Source organism: Panulirus ornatus, chromosome 21, assembly GCF_036320965.1.
Source record: "Panulirus ornatus isolate Po-2019 chromosome 21, ASM3632096v1, whole genome shotgun sequence".
Lineage (NCBI taxonomy): Eukaryota > Metazoa > Arthropoda > Malacostraca > Decapoda > Palinuridae > Panulirus > Panulirus ornatus.
Genome location: NC_092244.1, coordinates 30,208,574 through 30,227,570, shown reverse-complemented (window position 1 = coordinate 30,227,570; position 18,997 = coordinate 30,208,574).

The following is an 18,997-nucleotide window of genomic DNA, read 5'->3' as shown; positions in this document are numbered from 1 at the left end:
TAACCTAACCTAACCTAACCTAACCTAACCTAACCTAACCTAACCTAACCTAACCTAACCTAACCTAACCTAACCTAACCTAACCTAACCTAACCTAACCTAACCTAACCTAACCTAACCTAACCTAACCTAACCTAACCTAACCTAACCTAACCTAACCTAACCTAACCTAACCTAACCTAACCTAACCTAACCTAACCTAACCTAACCTAACCTAACCTAACCTAACCTAACCTAACCTAACCTAACCTAACCTAACCTAACCTAACCTAACCTAACCTAACCTAACCTAACCTAACCTAACCTAACCTAACCTAACCTAACCTAACCTAACCTAACCTAACCTAACCTAACCTAACCTAACCTAACCTAACCTAACCTAACCTAACCTAACCTAACCTAACCTAACCTAACCTAACCTAACCTAACCTAACCTAACCTAACCTAACCTAACCTAACCTAACCTAACCTAACCTAACCTAACCTAACCTAACCTAACCTAACCTAACCTAACCTAACCTAACCTAACCTAACCTAACCTAACCTAACCTAACCTAACCTAACCTAACCTAACCTAACCTAACCTAACCTAACCTAACCTAACCTAACCTAACCTAACCTAACCTAACCTAACCTAACCTAACCTAACCTAACCTAACCTAACCTAACCTAACCTAACCTAACCTAACCTAACCTAACCTAACCTAACCTAACCTAACCTAACCTAACCTAACCTAACCTAACCTAACCTAACCTAACCTAACCTAACCTAACCTAACCTAACCTAACCTAACCTAACCTAACCTAACCTAACCTAACCTAACCTAACCTAACCTAACCTAACCTAACCTAACCTAACCTAACCTAACCTAACCTAACCTAACCTAACCTAACCTAACCTAACCTAACCTAACCTAACCTAACCTAACCTAACCTAACCTAACCTAACCTAACCTAACCTAACCTAACCTAACCTAACCTAACCTAACCTAACCTAACCTAACCTAACCTAACCTAACCTAACCTAACCTAACCTAACCTAACCTAACCTAACCTAACCTAACCTAACCTAACCTAACCTAACCTAACCTAACCTAACCTAACCTAACCTAACCTAACCTAACCTAACCTAACCTAACCTAACCTAACCTAACCTAACCTAACCTAACCTAACCTAACCTAACCTAACCTAACCTAACCTAACCTAACCTAACCTAACCTAACCTAACCTAACCTAACCTAACCTAACCTAACCTAACCTAACCTAACCTAACCTAACCTAACCTAACCTAACCTAACCTAACCTAACCTAACCTAACCTAACCTAACCTAACCTAACCTAACCTAACCTAACCTAACCTAACCTAACCTAACCTAACCTAACCTAACCTAACCTAACCTAACCTAACCTAACCTAACCTAACCTAACCTAACCTAACCTAACCTAACCTAACCTAACCTAACCTAACCTAACCTAACCTAACCTAACCTAACCTAACCTAACCTAACCTAACCTAACCTAACCTAACCTAACCTAACCTAACCTAACCTAACCTAACCTAACCTAACCTAACCTAACCTAACCTAACCTAACCTAACCTAACCTAACCTAACCTAACCTAACCTAACCTAACCTAACCTAACCTAACCTAACCTAACCTAACCTAACCTAACCTAACCTAACCTAACCTAACCTAACCTAACCTAACCTAACCTAACCTAACCTAACCTAACCTAACCTAACCTAACCTAACCTAACCTAACCTAACCTAACCTAACCTAACCTAACCTAACCTAACCTAACCTAACCTAACCTAACCTAACCCAACCTAACCTAACCTAACCTGATCTAACCTAACCTAACCTAACCTGATCTAACCTAACCTAACCTAACCTAACCTAACCTAACCTAACCTAACCTAACCTAACCTAACCTAACCTAACCTAACCTAACCTAACCTAACCTAACCTAACCTAACCTAACCTAACCTGACCTAACCTAACCTAACCTAACCTAACCTAACCTGACCTAACCCAACCTAACCTAACCTAACCTAACCTAACCTAACCTAACCTAACCTAACCAACCTAACCTAACCTAACCTAACCTGACCTAACCTAACCTAACCTAACCTAACCTAACCTGACCTAACCTAACCTAACCTAACCTAACCTAACCTAACCTAACCTAACCTAACCTAACCTAACCTAACCTAACCTGACCTAACCTAACCTATCCTAACCTAACCTGACCTAACCTAACCTAACCTAACCTAACCTAACCTAACCTAACCTTACCTAACCTAACCTAACCTAACCTAACCTAACCTACCCTTACCTAACCTAACCTAACCTAACCTGACCTAACCCAACCTAACCCAACCTAACCTAACCTAACCCAACCTAACCTAACCTAACCTAACCTAACCTTACCTAACCTAACCTAACCTGACCTGACCTAACCTGACCTAACCTAACCTAACCTAACCTAACCTACCCTAACCCAACCTAACCTAACCTAACCTAACCTAACCTGGTGAAGGTAGACAGACATCTTTGCACTTACTGTGGTGGATGAGTTCTGGTCGTACACACGGCGGTACGGTCTCTGTGTGCGTCTGGAGTGAAGGGACTCGTCCTCCTCCTGTTCATGGAAATGACATTGTTAAACACATCATATCCCGCCCAGAGGAAATACATTGTGTTGTATATTTCTATACTTTTAAGACATATTTATCAACTCTGCATGGCACAGTAGAGACATCCCCGGGTTGTATGTCTCAATATGTTGTGAAAGGGTTTGGCTTCGTATGGTAATAATTACATGGAAATTATTGCCAAGCTTAGCGAGATATCAAAATCATTTTTAGTGAATGGTTGTACCGCTGATGAAGTCACCTACGCCTGTCTTGCTACATATGTGTTACCGAGTAGTTGTACCACTGATGAAGGCACCTACGCCTGTCTTGCTACATATGTGTTAGTGAGTAGTTGTACCACTGGTGAAGGCACCTACACCTGTCTTGCTACACATGTGTTAGCGAGTGGTTGTACCACTGATGAAGGCACCTACGCCTGTCTTGCTACACATGTGTTACCGAGTAGTTGTACCACTGATGAAGGCACCTACGCCTGTCTTGCTACACATGTGTTAGCACGACTGTAAGTGATGACATGACAACACATATTGATTTGTTATATATCAGTGTTACCGATGCAAAACTGAATCAGCGACGTATAATGATAATGCAGTTGCATAGATGAAGGTCTGAGCAGAGACGATGAAGATAATAAGCCACATGGAAATGGATTCGTACCAACGTAAACTTTTCCACACTCGCTAATAGTCGAATTAGAGATCTTACCGTATGAACACTTTATAAACCAATCAGAATCACGCAAAGCTCTATAGGAAGACTACATTCAGCCAATCCTCGAGCTTGCTCGGTGTACTGAACACTCGCCCTTATTTCTACCAGGTTCAATCCAAACCATGAAGGAAAAAAATTCGTTGTATATCAAGTTTAAGTTTCAGGATGACAGTAAGAGTGGGAGGAGAAGTGGGAATTGTCACCCATCCTTGAGTTAGCCTATCCATGCCAGTATGTCATAACTGATGCTTTCTGTGTCGAGAAAACTTTATAGATTTTTTTCCTTCAAGTAAACACAGTTTGAAAATCATTAGGGAAAATCATGCACACAGGGATCAGTCTTATGTTGTATAGCTCTCTCTTCCCATTCAAGACAACATCGTTCATCACAACATTCATGACAACATCGTTCATGACATCATCATTCATGACAACATCATTCATGACAACATCATTCATGACAACATCATTCTGAGATTAAGTGAGAACTTAACTCCACAGGAGGAAGGTGTACAGGAGCAGTGAGCAGCCTCTGCACCACAGTTAGAAGGAGAGGCGTTGTCATGAGCGGGTAGGGGGATAAGAGAAAGTGGATATAAGTGATATAGGGGGGGAGAGGACGTGGACAGCAGAGATAACAGAGAAAGCAAGGGAAAGCAAGTGTGTACAGCTGGGGAAACTCAGATTAGAAAGTGTGTGTTAAGAGGATCCGTATTGTTTACTGCAACACATGATTTACCGGTAGGCGAGCGAGTCCTGCAGGAGGCGGTGACGAAGGGCTTGTGTGTGTGTGTGGTGTGTCGTCGGGCGTGAGGACGCTCACCACTGTGCTCCCTCCACTGGCGACACCTCGGTTATATCCCCATGTAGGATAGCCATCCAGGTCAGGCTCCTTCCATCTCCACTTCTCTCTGACTTTCCCTTCCTAATCTTGTCAAAGTGGCTGTAGGCAACTATGCCTCGTTTTCTCTTCCCTTTGTGTACATCTTTAAGGACAGACACTCAAGTAATTTCTTTTTTTTACACACACACACAAAAAAAAAAACCTCTACATAACGTAATGCATAAATATACATGACTAAGTCAATGTAAACTACTCCTGGAAATTCGCATCCACACAATACTTTCATCTTGATACGTAAATGGATAATCCAAACCTCGTAATGGTCACTGTCGACAACAACATACAATCTAGAAAACAAGCAAGTAGGAAGCCCGTTTGACCTACCATGATACTGACGAGGCTTTTAGGCTCTCGCTCACACCTCGTTACTGATAAATCCACCACAACGTCGAGTTTAATACCACGTATAAGACGATGATGATGATATAGATGACATTTCAGCGTAGCCTTCGCGTGGATGTTTAGTTCCTCATCGTAACCGACCCAACTGTAGAGTCTCGGTCGATGGGGAAAATTATGTTTTCAAGTCCCAAAGTTCAAGGCGCTTTCTCCCTCACATACGAGGATGATAAGTCTCTCGGTCTGTGCTCTTCGGCGGACAAAAACAACCTTTATTAGTCAAATTGGTTCTTTATTTTCAAGATGATCTATCCTCTTGTGTCTTAATAAAAATGACTAGATAGATAGACAGTGCTGGACAAATATGCCAGACGGTGTTCCCCAAACAATTTCAAGATCCGAATCACTGAAATGTGATAAATAGAATTAGGAGAGAGATTACAGAAAGCTCAGCCACGACGTTCAGTAATGTGGATAACATTTATAAGTCTTGTTCATCAGCCACAGTCCAAGTTATCATTTTGTCACAGCGTCGCAGAGAACAAAGTGTTCATCCAGGATTCTTCATATAATGAACACATCATTAAGAAAAGAAAACACAGTTCCATAGATCATAGTGATGAATGCGTCATTGTGTTGTACACTTTCATAACTTGACCGAAAAGAATAAGGATTAGTCCAGCAGAAGTTCTCTTTATATGACTGTCTGAAATACTTCCGTCCTTGTCACTTCCATTTGTTTTCGTAAATCAATTTTGGTGAGAACCCTTAGAAGAAGTAGGCTTGACTCGCGAAGTGTGAAGTTCCATTTCCCCTGATAGATGACGTGAACCAGTGCCATAGTTTCAGTTCCCTTGCTGGACAGCTATGGTGAGGCGCTGAAATAGAAAGCCGAAAAGAATAAGGATTAGTCCAGCAGAAGTTCTCTTTATATGACTGTCTGAAATACTTCCGTCCTTGTCACTTCCATTTGTTTTCGTAAATCAATTTTGGTGAGAACCCTTAGAAGAAGTAGGCTTGACTCGCGAAGTGTGAAGTTCCATTTCCCCTGATAGATGACGTGAACCAGTGCCATAGTTTCAGTTCCCTTGCTGGACAGCTATGGTGAGGCGCTGAAATAGAAAGTGGGCTGCTCTTTCCCGTCTTCTCTTCTTTTTTGTTTTGTCTCGGCGATCATTGGGCCGAGGCCATGAAGAGACTGAAGGGCATTTCTCCACAACCTCCACAAAGGTCCAAGTGTCTCTCTAAACCAGTCGGAAGAAAGGGCGGAAAGGGGGGCTTACTGATCCAGAACCCTTTTATATCCTTTGCTTCTTTCGTTCCGTGGTGTCTGCAGCGATTCGTTGATTCTGTTCTGATCTCCCCTCCACTACCTACCCCCTACTGCAGACCTTTAATGCTACACCGTCGTCTTACTGGCCACCTCCACCAGGCCTGAGGAGCTGATGGTCTCCACGACTCGCCACAAGAAAGACTAAAACTGGAGTCCGGAAACGCAGTGTGGCCTTTCGTAGCGTCCGACAGAAATCTTACAACTCAGAGCACGATGGCCACACTGGTCGGCCACTTCCCTGCTGCAGGTACACTGGCCTTCAGGATAATTGATGATGGCAAGACGAGGGGCTATACTGACGTGAAGAGCATGAGGGTTATAATAGGCGCTGCCTGAAGAATATGGGAAAGAGAGTATCAGGGTGTTCGGGTAGGGAGCCTTCTTATGGGCCTGTCTGTGTTTGGTGGTGTCTGGTCAACACACATCCATCTCAGCTGCTTTGCGTGTGGCTGTGTTTACACTTTGACCTGATAACTGACACACAATTATCATTTCCATTTATTCATTTACCAGGAGAAAGAGAATGTCTCAATGTAGTACATAATTTCAGTAGATATGTTTACGCTACACGTCTATATCTGGCCTTCCTCCTTCGCACTGACTCCATTACGCTGATTGGATGAAACCCTCAACACACATTGTGCTTCTGTTATTAGCACTTCCACTGGTGGAAGGTAAGCAAACATGGTCTAACATGGTCTCTCTTTAACCTAGCTCTTCATGATGTAATTTCACTCGCTGCTCTGTTACATCAAAGTAATGTGTGAGGTTGGAAGTTATGTGAGAGGTTGTGTAAGAGGTTGTGAGAGTGGCCGTTTAAAAAGCTGTTTTCACTCTCCCTCTCAACTCTGTCGTGAGCGTCATGAAGGCCGGAGCAAAACTGGTATTTTAAACTGATAATTTGTGGGTCAGTGTTGGGCCACCTGATGGCGATGACAGGTGTGTGGTTTACTGTGGAAGCCAGGTATGTGTGTGTGTGTGTGTGTGTGTGTGTGTGTGTGTGTGTGTGTGTATGTGTGTGTGTTTAGACCTGAGAATAACACACAGTCATTCGCAATGAGACCAGAAAACAAAAACACAGACGAAGAAACGTCACACAACGAACACAAGATAAACATTAAAACCCAGAACATAAACATGAACTGAACTGATTAGCCCAGTCCCACCCAGGGTAGCCCAGTCCCACCCAGGGTAGCTCAGTCCCTCCCAGGGTAGCTCAGTCCCTCCCAGGGTAGCTCAGTCCCTCCCAGGGTAGCCCAGTCCCTCCCAGGGTAGCCCAGTCCCTCCCAGGGTAGCCCAGTCCCTCCCAGGGTAGCCCAATCCCTCCCAGGGTAGCTCAGTCCCTCCCAGGGCAGCCCAGTCCCTCCCAGGGTAGCTCAGTCCCTCCCAGGGTAGCCCAGTCCCTCCCAGGGTAGCCCAGTCCCACCCAGGGTAGGCCAGTCCCACCCAGGGTAGCCCAGTCCCTCCCAGGGTAGTCCAGTCCCACCCAGGGTAGCCCAGTCCCTCCCAGGGTAGCCCAATCCCTCCCAGGGTAGCTCAGTCCCTCCCAGGGCAGCCCAGTCCCTCCCAGGGTAGCCCAGTCCCTCCCAGGGTAGCCCAGTCCCACCCAGGGTAGGCCAGTCCCACCCAGGGTAGCCCAGTCCCTCCCAGGGTAGTCCAGTCCCTCCCAGGGTAGGCCAGTCCCACCCAGGGTAGCCCAGTCCCACCCAGGGTAGCCCAGTCCCTCCCAGGGTAGCCCAGTCCCACCCAGGGTAGGCCAGTCCCACCCAGGGTAGCTCAGTCCCTCCCAGGGTAGCCCAGTCCCTCCCAGGGTAGCCCAGTCCCTCCCAGGGTAGCCCAGTCCCTCCCAGGGTAGCCCAATCCCTCCCAGGGTAGCCCAGTCCCTCCCAGGGCAGCCCAGTCCCTCCCAGGGTAGCCCAGTCCCTCCCAGGGTAGCCCAGTCCCACCCAGGGTAGGCCAGTCCCACCCAGGGTAGCTCAGTCCCTCACAGGGTAGCCCAGTCCCTCCCAGGGTAGCCCAGTCCCTCCCAGGGTAGCCCAGTCCCTCCCAGGGTAGCCCAGTCCCTCCCAGGGTAGCCCAGTCCCTCCCAGGGTAGCCCAGTCCCTCCCAGGGTAGCTCAGTCCCTCCCAGGGTAGCCCAGTCCCTCCCAGGGTAGCCCAGTCCCTCCCAGGGTAGCCCAGTCCCTCCCAGGGTAGCCCAGTCCCTCCCAGGGTAGGCCAGTCCCTCCCAGGGTAGCCCAGTCCCTCCCAGGGTAGCCCAGTCCATCCCAGGGTAGCCCAGTCCCTCCCAGGGTAGCTCAGTCCCTCCCAGGGTAGCCCAGTCCCTCCCAGGGTAGCCCAGTCCCTCCCAGGGTAGCCCAGTCCCACCCAGGGTAGCCCAGTCCCTCCCAGGGTAGCCCAGTCCCTCCCAGGGTAGCTCAGTCCCTCCCAGGGTAGCCCAGTCCCTCCCAGGGTAGCCCAGTCCCTCCCAGGGTAGCCCAGTCCCTCCCAGGGTAGCACAGTCCCTCCCAGGGTAGCCCAGTCCCTCCCAGGGTAGCCCAGTCCCACCCAGGGTTGCCCAGTCCCACCCAGGGTTGCCCAGTCCCTCCCAGGGTAGCCCAATCCCTCCCAGGGTAGCCCAGTCCCTCCCAGGGTAGCTCAGTCCCTCCCATGGCAGCCCAGTCCCTCCCAGGGTAGCCCAGTCCCTCCCAGGGTAGCCCAGTCCCTCCCAGGGTAGCTCAGTCCCTCCCAGGGTAGCCCAGTGCCTCCCAGGGTAGCCCAGTCCCACCCAGGGTTGCCCAGTCCCTCCCAGGGTAGCCCAGTCCCTCCCAGGGTAGCCCAGTCCCTCCCAGGGTAGCCCAGTCCCACCCAGGGTTGCCCAGTCCCTCCCAGGGTAGCCCAGTCCCTCCCAGGGTAGCCCAGTCCCACCCAGGGTAGCCCAGTCCCTCCCAGGGTAGCCCAGTCCCTCCCAGGGTAGCCCAGTCCCTCCCAGGGTAGCCCAGTCCCTCCAGGGTAGCCCAGTCCCTCCCAGGGTAGCCCAGTCCCTCCCAGGGTAGCCCAGTCCCACCCAGGGTAGCCCAGTCCCTCCCAGGGTAGCCCAGTCCCACCCAGGGTAGCCCAGTCCCTCCCAGGGTAGCCCAGTCCCTCCCAGGGTAGCCCAGTCCCTCCCAGGGTAGCCCAGTCCCTCCCAGGGTAGCCCAGTCCCTCCCAGGGTAGCCCAGTCCCTCCCAGGGTAGCCCAGTCCCTCCCAGGGTAGCCCAGTCCCTCCCAGGGTAGCCCAGTCCCTCCCAGGGTAGCCCAGTCCCTCCCAGGGTAGCCCAGTCCCTCCCAGGGTAGCCCAGTCCCTCCCAGGGTAGCCCAGTCCCTCCCAGGGTAGCCCAGTCCCACCCAGGGTAGCCCAGTCCCTCCCAGGGTAGCCCAGTCCCTCCCAGGGTAGTCCCAGTCCCTCCCAGGGTAGCCCAGTCCCACCCAGGGTAGCCCAGTCCCTCCCAGGGTAGCCCAGTCCCACCCAGGGTAGCCCAGTCCCACCCAGGGTAGCCCAGTCCCTCCCAGGGTAGTCCAGTCCCTCCCAGGGTAGCCCAGTCCCTCCCAGGGTAGCCCAGTCCCTCCCAGGGTAGCCCAGTCCCTCCCAGGGTAGTCCAGTCCCTCCCAGGGTAGCCCAGTCCCTCCCAGGGTAGCCCAGTCCCTCCCAGGGTAGCCCAGTCCCTCCCAGGGTAGCCCAGTCCCTCCCAGGGTAGCCCAGTCCCTCCCAGGGCAGCCCAGTCCCTCCCAGGGTAGCCCAGTCCCTCCCAGGGTAGCCCAGTCCCTCCCAGGGTAGCCCAGTCCCACCCAGGGTAGCCCAGTCCCACCCAGGGTAGGCCAGTCCCTCCCAGGGTAGCCCAGTCCCACCCAGGGTAGTCCAGTCCCACCCAGGGTAGGCCAGTCCCACCCAGGGTAGGCCAGTCCCTCCCAGGGTAGCCCAGTCCCACCCAGGGTAGTCCAGTCCCTCCCAGGGTAGGCCAGTCCCACCCAGGGTAGGCCAGTCCCACCCAGGGTAGCCCAGTCCCTCCCAGGGTAGGCCAGTCCCTCCCAGGGTAGCCCAGTCCCACCCAGGGTAGGCCAGTCCCACCCAGGGTAGGCCAGTCCCACCCAGGGTAGGCCAGTCCCTCCCAGGGTAGTCCAGTCCCACCCAGGGTAGGCCAGTCCCACCCAGGGTAGGCCAGTCCCTCCCAGGGTAGCCCAGTCCCACCCAGGGTAGCTCAGTCCCTCCCAGGGTAGGCCAGTCCCTCCCAGGGTAGGCCAGTCCCACCCAGGGTAGGCCAGTCCCACCCAGGGTAGTCCAGTCCCACCCAGGGTAGGCCAGTTCCACCCAGGGTAGGCCAGTCCCTCCCAGGGTAGTCCAGTCCCACCCAGGGTAGCCCAGTCCCTCCCAGGGTATGCCAGTCCCACCCAGGGTAGCCCAGTCCCACCCAGGGTAGTCCAGTCCCACCCAGGGTAGGCCAGTCCCACCCAGGGTAGGCCAGTCCCTCCCAGGGTAGCCCAGTCCCACCCAGGGTAGCCCAGTCCCACCCAGGGTAGTCCAGTCCCACCCAGGGTAGGCCAGTCCCACCCAGGGTAGGCCAGTCCCACCCAGGGTAGCCCAGTCCCTCCCAGGGTAGCCCAGTCCTACCCAGCGTAGCCTCGTAACATCACTATATACATCCACATGGAGGACAACATGGCCATGTTGACCCAGTGTACTGAAATGATCCAGTTCATGATGCGTTATCATACGAAATGATAGATAAGTGAGTTGATAGATAAATGAGTTATCGCTGCGTGTGGTTATGATAGATACAGCTTTATTGTATCCCGATAGATTATCTACTCCTGAGCGATACATTTTTTTTCCCCTATTGTGTAGGAACAGCTCTAACTGTAGCCCTATAACTTTAAGACATGCGCTACATCAAGTAGCAGGGAAGTGATGGAATCCTTTAGAGTGAAACACTCTTTAACGCCACTGTAGACAGCATACGGAAGTTTGAAAATGTAGTAGATAGTAGATTGTAGATAGTAGATAGTGTTCACGGGTAATGACACAACACTTGTGATTTCCTTGACTCTGTGTTGTACATATTAGTCCCTCACGTTAAGCATAGTTCATCCTACGCATAGTTTAGACTCGTGTGAGGAGAGGAATCTACATTGTGAGGTTCCTATTGTGATGCAAAGTTAGACCCGATATTCACTGTCTCGGTGAAGCAAAGTTAGACCCGATATTCACTGTCTCGGTGAAGCAAAGTTAGATCCGATATTCACTGTCTCGGTGAAGCAAAGTTAGACCCGATATTCACTGTCTCGGTGAAGCAAAGTTAAACCCGATATTCACTGTCGCGGTGAAGCAAAGTTAGACCCGATATTCACTGTCTCGGTGAAGCAAAGTTTGACGCGATATTCACTTCGGTGAGGCAAAGTTAGATCCGATATTCTCTGTCTCGGTGAAGCAAAGTTTGACGCGATATTCACTTCGGTGAGGCAAAGTTAGATCCGATATTCTCTGTCTTGGTGATGCAAAGTTAGATCCGATATTCACTGTCTCGGTGATGCAAAGTTAAACCCGATATTCTCTGTCTTGATAAATCGAAGTTAGACCCGATATTCACTGTCTATGTGAGACAAAGTTGAACCCGATATTCACTGTATGTGTGACGCAAGGTTGGACCCGATATTCACTGTCTCGGTGAGGCAAAGTTTGTTCCGATATTCACCTCGGTAAGGCAAAGTTAGACCCGATATTCTCTGTCTTGGTGAGTCGGAGTTGAACCCGATATTCTCTGCCTTGCTGAAACGAAGTTGGACCCGATATTCAGCCCTGGTAAGGCGACGCAGGACCCGATATTCTCCCTCTTGTAGTGGTGAGTTTGATGGTTGAAGGATGAGACATTCAGAGACAGGAATGAGAGACAGATTGAGTGAGAGACAGTGAAAGGTGGGAATGAGAGAGTAAGAGTGTGAGACAGTAAGAGGTGGGAGTGAGAGGCAGTGACGAGCTGGAGTGAAGAGAGTGAGAGTGTGAGACAGTAAGAGGTGAGAGTGTGAGACAGTAAGAGGTGGAAGTGAGAGGCAGTGACGAGCTGGAGTGAGGAGAGTGAGAGTGTGAGACAGTAAGAGGTAGGAGTGAGAGGCAGTGACGAGCTGGAGTGAAGAGAGTGAGAGTGTGAGACAGTAAGAGGTGAGAGTGAGAGGCAGTGACGAGCTGGAGTGAGGAGGGTGAGAGTGTGAGACAGTGAGAGGTGGGAGTGAGAGGCAGTGACAGTAAGAGGTGGGAGTGAGAGGCAGTGCCAGACGGGAGGCAAACAGAAGGTGTCTCACGTAGAGACAACATTCACAAGTCTCGTAACATCTTCCAGACGTTAGGTAGAAGCTGAAGATCGCCATGTCCCGCGTTAGCGAGGTAGCGCCCAGAGGCAGTCGAAGAAAAGCCGCATCCGCTCACATCCATTCTCTAGCTGTCAGGTGTAATGCACCGAAACCACAGCTCCCTTTCCACATCCAAACACCACAAAACTTTCCATGGTTTACCCCAAACGCTTCATATGCCCTTGTTCAATTCATTGACAGCACGTCGACCCCGGTATACCACATCTTTCCAATTCACTCTATTACTTGCACGCCTTTCACCCTCCTGCATGTTCAGGCCCCGATGCTCAAATCTTTTTCACTCCATCCTTCCATTTCCAATTTGGTCTCCCACTTCTCGTTCCCTCCACCTCTGACACATATATCCTCTTTGTCAATCTTTCCTCACTCATTCTCTCCATGTGACCAAACCATTTCAATATACCCTCTTCTGCTCTCTCAACCACACTCTTCATTACCACACATCTCTCTTACCCTTTTATTATTCACTCAATCAAACCAGCTCACACCACATATTGTCCTCAAACATCTCATTTTCAACACATCCACCCTCCTCCGCACAACCCTATCTATAGCTCACGCCTCGCAACCATATAACATTGTTTGAACGACTATTCCTTCAAACATACCCATTTTGCTTTCCGAGATAATGCTCTCGCCTTCCACACATTCTACAACGCTCCCAGAACCTTCGCCCCCTCCCCCACCCTGTGACTCACTTCCGCTTCCATGGTTCCATCCGCTGCCAAATCCACTCCCAGATATCTAAAACACTTCACTTCCTCCAGTTTTTCTCCATTCAAACTTACCTCCCGAGTGACTTGTCCCTAAACCCTACTGTACCTAATAACCTTGCTCTTATTCACATTCATTCTCAGCTTTCTTCTTCCACACACTTTAGTTTCTGCAGTTTCTCACCCGAATCAGCCACCAGCGCTGTATCATCAGCGAACAACAACTGACTCGCTTCCCAAGCCCTCTCATCCAAACACACTGCATACTTGCCCCTCTCTCCAAAACTCTTGCATTCACCTCCCTAACAACCCTACCCATAAACAAATTAAACAACCATGGAGACATCACGCACCCCTGCCGCAAACCGATATTCAATGGGAACCAATCACTTTCCTCCCTTCCTACTCGTACACATGCCTTACATCCTCGATAAAAACTTTTTACTTCTAGCAACTTGCCTACCACACCATATACTCTTAATACCTTCCACAGAGCATCTCTATCAACTCTATCATATTCCTTCTCCAGATACATAAATGCTACATACAAATCCATTTGTTTTTCTAAGTATTTCTCACATACATTCTTCAAAGCAAACATGATCCACATATCCACACATCCTCTACCACTTCTGAAACGACACTGCTCTTCCCCAATCTGGTACTCTGTATATGCCTTCACCTTCTAAGTCAATACCCTCCCATATAATTTACCAGGAATACTCAACAAACTTATACCTCTGTAATTTGAGCACTCACCTTTATCCCCTTTGCCTTTGTTAAATGGCACTATGCATGCATTCCGCCAATCCTCAGGCACTTCACCATGAACCATACATGTATTGAATATCCTCACCAACCAGTCAACAATACAGTCACCTTCTTTTTTTTAAATAAATTCCAATGCAATACCATCCAAACCCTCCGCCTTGCCGGCTTTCATTTTCCGCAAAGCTTTCACTACCTCTTCTCTGTTTACTAAACCATTCTCCCTGACCCTCTCACTTTGCACACCACCTCGACTAAAACACCCTATTTCTGCCACTCTCTCATCTGACACGTTCAACAAACCTTCCGTTTCTACTTTTCCAAGCATATGGATTGGAATTCATATACATTTCATGAAGAAGAAAGTGTTGTATAAAGTATGCAGATTACTTCAAAGAATTCATCATTACTTAAGCACATTTTCAAGTCATGATGGACGAGTCCAAAGTTGTCAGTCCACATCAGGCAACGAGTTAGCGTCTTATTGTTCAAGATCATATTTTTTCTTTAAGGAGTTCATGATCGAAAATGCTGTGAGACGCAATTTTTCCTTTGCCCTTTTTGTTCCACTCCAGTTATTGTTTATGAAATATCGTCACATCCGAAACTTGAATATCAAGAAATGGAAATATATAACAATGGAATATTAGTCGAATCTTGAGAGAATACTGGTGTATTAAAAGAACCCGGAAGTGATCAGTAATGGCTGAGGTTTGAAGAAACACCGCCAGCAATTGACGGAGAAATTCACTCTCGACTTGTCTGTGGTGTCAGTCCTTCCCCCTTACCAACTGTTGTTGCTTTCAGAAATAAAAATTCAGGTTGAGAAGAGGCTTTGCCTATGATCATAACAACACCTAAACAATGAAACCTCCTCATCCAGCGAACAAAAACCCTTTTGACTGTAGCTTATCTCTTGAGGCCGGCCAAGCGCCAGTCATTTTCGTCATGGCGAAGAAGGTGTGAGTAATTTTCTTACTTTCCCACTCAGCAATATTCTTGTATCTCCCACCGGTTCATCCTCGCGAGGAGACATACTTTCCATGTCTGTCTCTCCTGACGTCTGGGAGGTTTATGTCCTCATCAATTAACGTCTTATGAGACTTTATGGAGTTGGCATTATATACGCTTCGTCCATCAGTGGGTTAGGTTAGGTTAGGTTAGGTTTTAGGTGCATTAAGATAGGTTTTGGGTTAGGTAAAGTTGTTTTAGATTACTTAAGATGCCTTTATTGTTTGGGTCAGTTAGGTTTTGTTAGGTTAGGTTAGGTTTTAGGTGCATTAAGAGAGGTTTTGGGTTAGGTAAAGTTGTTATAGATTACTTAAGATGTCTTTATTGTTTGGGTAAGTTAGGTTAGGTTAGGTTTTAGGTAAGTTATTTTAGGGTTTTGTTTAGGTTGAGTAGTATTTCTTTAGAGTAGGTTAAGTTTTAGATAAGTCTAGAAAGGTTTTTGGTTAAGCTAAGTCAGGTTAGTTTAGGTGGTTTTAGATAAGTTAAGGTTTTTTGGTTACACACTAGGTTAGGCCAGGTTAGGTTAAGTTAGGTTAGGTTTTAGGTAAGTTATTTTAGGATTTTGTTTAGGTTGAGTAGTATTTCTTTAGGGTTGGTTAAGTTTAGAGATAGGTTTAGAAAGGTTTTTTGGTTGGGCTAAGTCAGGTTAGTTTAGGTGGTTTTAGATAAGTTAAGGTTTTTGGTTACTCACTAGGTTAGGTTAAGTGACATGAGATCGTAACATTCTCTAACCTCAAGCCATACACCGAGAGATTTCACCATAGGGCAAGGTTGAATTCCTCCCACAGGGATGGTTTCAAAGGTTGAAGCCCTCACGTTACCAATTCTCGGTGATCTAAGCATGTTAGCACCTTCCATTTTCCTAATATTTTGGATCTGTTTTTTCACCTCTAATCCTTTACGTTGTAGCTACACAATTTCGCCCGCAATCGGTTCAACTGACCAAACTCTCTTGAATGTATCCATTTCAGCTGCACCTTCCCCTTCCATCAGCCCCTTCTAAACGTAGATGGTAATATGGACCTCAACAAAGCTGACTGGAATAACTGGCGAAAATTCTTCTCTGACTTTTTTTGAGTAAATAATGGTTTCTCACGTTGTGATGCTTCCGCCTCCACCAAACACATAGCAGAGGTTATCACCTCTTCCTCCAAGACATCTTCCAATCACTCGTTCATCCGTTCCTATTCTGAGATCATCCAGGCAATGGATCAGCCACATTGGGCTGGGGAAAACTCTCCTTCTTCGTCACGTATCACCGCCTACTGCTAACACCTTATCCGTGAGGCAAAGCTTTTCATACTCAGATATCCTTCATAGTCAGCACAGCAGTAAAACTAGAGGCCTAAATGGAAAGACAACAGGAAACGTTTACTCTGTCATCATACATTTGTTGTTTATGATGTGCCAAGGGCCTGTCTTCAAATCTCCTTTGCAAAATCAAGACAGGTTTTTATCTTTGGATTTCATATCAGAATTGATGAATAGTAAGGAATCTAATAACTCAAGGTCCATCCTATTCCGTTTCTTGTCTTTGCATCTGCCATTAGAAAGAATAACGTCTCAGTTTCTGCCACTGGAATATGGGAAAGTTAGGATGTGCTGTGCTAGAGAGCCGAGGTTCCTGAAGACATACTGGTCTGAAAAATTCCATAGTTTGGAAAGATACAACCAATGTTCTTCATAACTTTTCTTAAGGATCAGGTTATTACCTTCATCAACAGTGAAATATGTTGGCAACTCCTGTCACTCTCTCCGAATATCATCTTTGAGATTGGGCCATTTGCCCATATCTTGTCATCAAATTGCCTAGCTTGGGTAGGGTGATCCAAGCTTCAAAATCTACTGCAATCTTGGGAGATATGAATTCCATCTCCTTAAATAAAAGATCAAAGAGAGGCAGCCTGTTTTTTTTTGTCTGAGCTCAACACATATTGTTAGATTAAAGGAGAGAAGACATTTTATCCTGAAATGCTTATCATTTTCATCATCAAGAGAAGAGTGTTGACTTTTGCCAAACTTGCTCAGGAAGAAAACTTTTATTTTCAGGGTCCAGTCCTTGATAAATCATTTATAAACTCTGGTTGGATGAAATTCTGTCATATTGTCCTTGTTATTCGGATACTTTCATCTTGTAGGATAGCAATCAAGCTGTTTTTGCTCTGAGATATTGCATTTGTATGATTGATAAAAGGAGTTTTCTTGTATTTTCATCGAAGAAATTGGATAAGTGAAGGAAGGACTTTATAATTGCATACAGTACGCGAAACCTTTTTATTTGCTACTTTTCTTACAAAAGAAAATATCCTAATTATCAATATATGTCCAAAATCCATTTTTTTTTTTTCCTTTTCTTTTAAGAATTTTGCCTTGGCGTCCTTACTTCCCTAGTCCTTTGAAAATTAATCAAAAGTCCCAAAGTTTAGGCTGGCAACACTGAGTTGCTGCGTCACATGATTACTGTGTAGCCGTTGGCAACTCAAGGTTGGGCCGTTTTGATAACTGTTGCTTTCCCTACACTTTCAAGTTTGGAACTGTACAATCTCATGTTCTTTTTTTTTTTTTTTTTAGCAACTATGGCCTGGAACCTTTTTTTAAAAGGCATGTCCTTAACTTTCTCCACAATGCGTATACGTTCCTTTATCTCTTTTCCCCTTTCATTAACCACTTCATTTTTCAATTGTGCTCCAGGTTTGATGTGGGCTTTCGTCCGTGTCTGGAGCTTCCAATGTAAATAAAAGAAAAAAAAAAATGGTTAGTTTGATAGGTTTCGTTCAGTTCAGTTAGGTTTCAGGTAGGTTAAGTTATTAGTTAGGTTTGATTTGGTTAGTTTGTGTTAGTTTCGGTTGCAGATTAGGTTAGGGTATGTTGGTAAGGTTAGGTTAGGTTAGGGGTACACAGGTTCGATTCTCAGTGTGTGAAAAGAAGGGCTTATGTTTTGCCAGTCTTGATATCCATCTAAACAAATTTGCTATACATTATGTATATCATATACATTATATACATTGTGATCGAATATCAATAAAGAATGGAATGTTTATTATAATTACCATTGTTACGTTGTATGTCTGAATCATACGTTAATCGAATCGTAGACCATGGATGGCTGTGTGGTAAATCTACACCGAATATGGGGATGTTCCTTCGTCGTCAGCTGCTGCAGAAGGAGTTCACAGCGAAGACTGTCTGTCTGTCTGTGTGTGTACACCTGAACTCACACTACTGCTCAATGAGGAAATGGGTTACGAAGTTAACGATGATAGATACATGGATAGACAGTTTGATAGAGATAGATAGAGGTCGTAGTTTGTAGTGAGAAAATGACTAACAAATCTTAACTGTACGTACAAAATGTTCATGTATTCTACACACACACACACACACACACACACACACACATGTAAAACTTCCTCCTCAAACACATATACGTGGCTACAAACAACTCAAGCACATACACTCAAGCAAAAGTGCACACATACAAAGAAATAGTTAACAGCAATTAAGCGGAACGACGGTGCGTTCTACTACAGCGTTCAACATGCCCAGCACTTAACATGTTCAACGCTCAACATGCCCAGCGCTTAACATGTCCAGCGCTCAACATGCCCAGCGCTCAACATGCCCAGCGCTCAACATGCCCAATGCTCAATAAGTCCAGCGCTCAGCATGCCCAGTGCTCAGTATGCCCAGCGCTCAACATGCCCAGCGCTCAACATGCCCAATGCTCAATAAGTCCAGCGCTCAGCATGCCCAGTGCTCAATATGCCCAGCGCTCAACATGCCCAGTTCTCAACATGCCCAATGCTCAACATGCCTAGCGCTCAACATGCCCAGCGCTCAACATGCCCAGTGCTCAACATGCCCAATGCTCAACATGCCCAGCGCTCAACTTGCCCAGCGCTCAACATGCCCAGTGCTCAACATGCCCAGTGCTCAACATGTCCAACGCTCAGCATGCCCAGCGCTCAACATGCCCAGCGCTCGACATGCCCAGCGCTCAACATGCCCAGCGCTCAACATGCCCAATGCTCAACATGCCCAGCGCTCAACTTGCCCAGCGCTCAACATGCCCAGTGCTCAACTTGCCCAGCGCTCAACATGCCCAGCGCTCAACATGTCCAATGCTCAACATGCCCAATGCTCAACATGCCCAGTGCTCAACATGTCCAGCGCTCAAC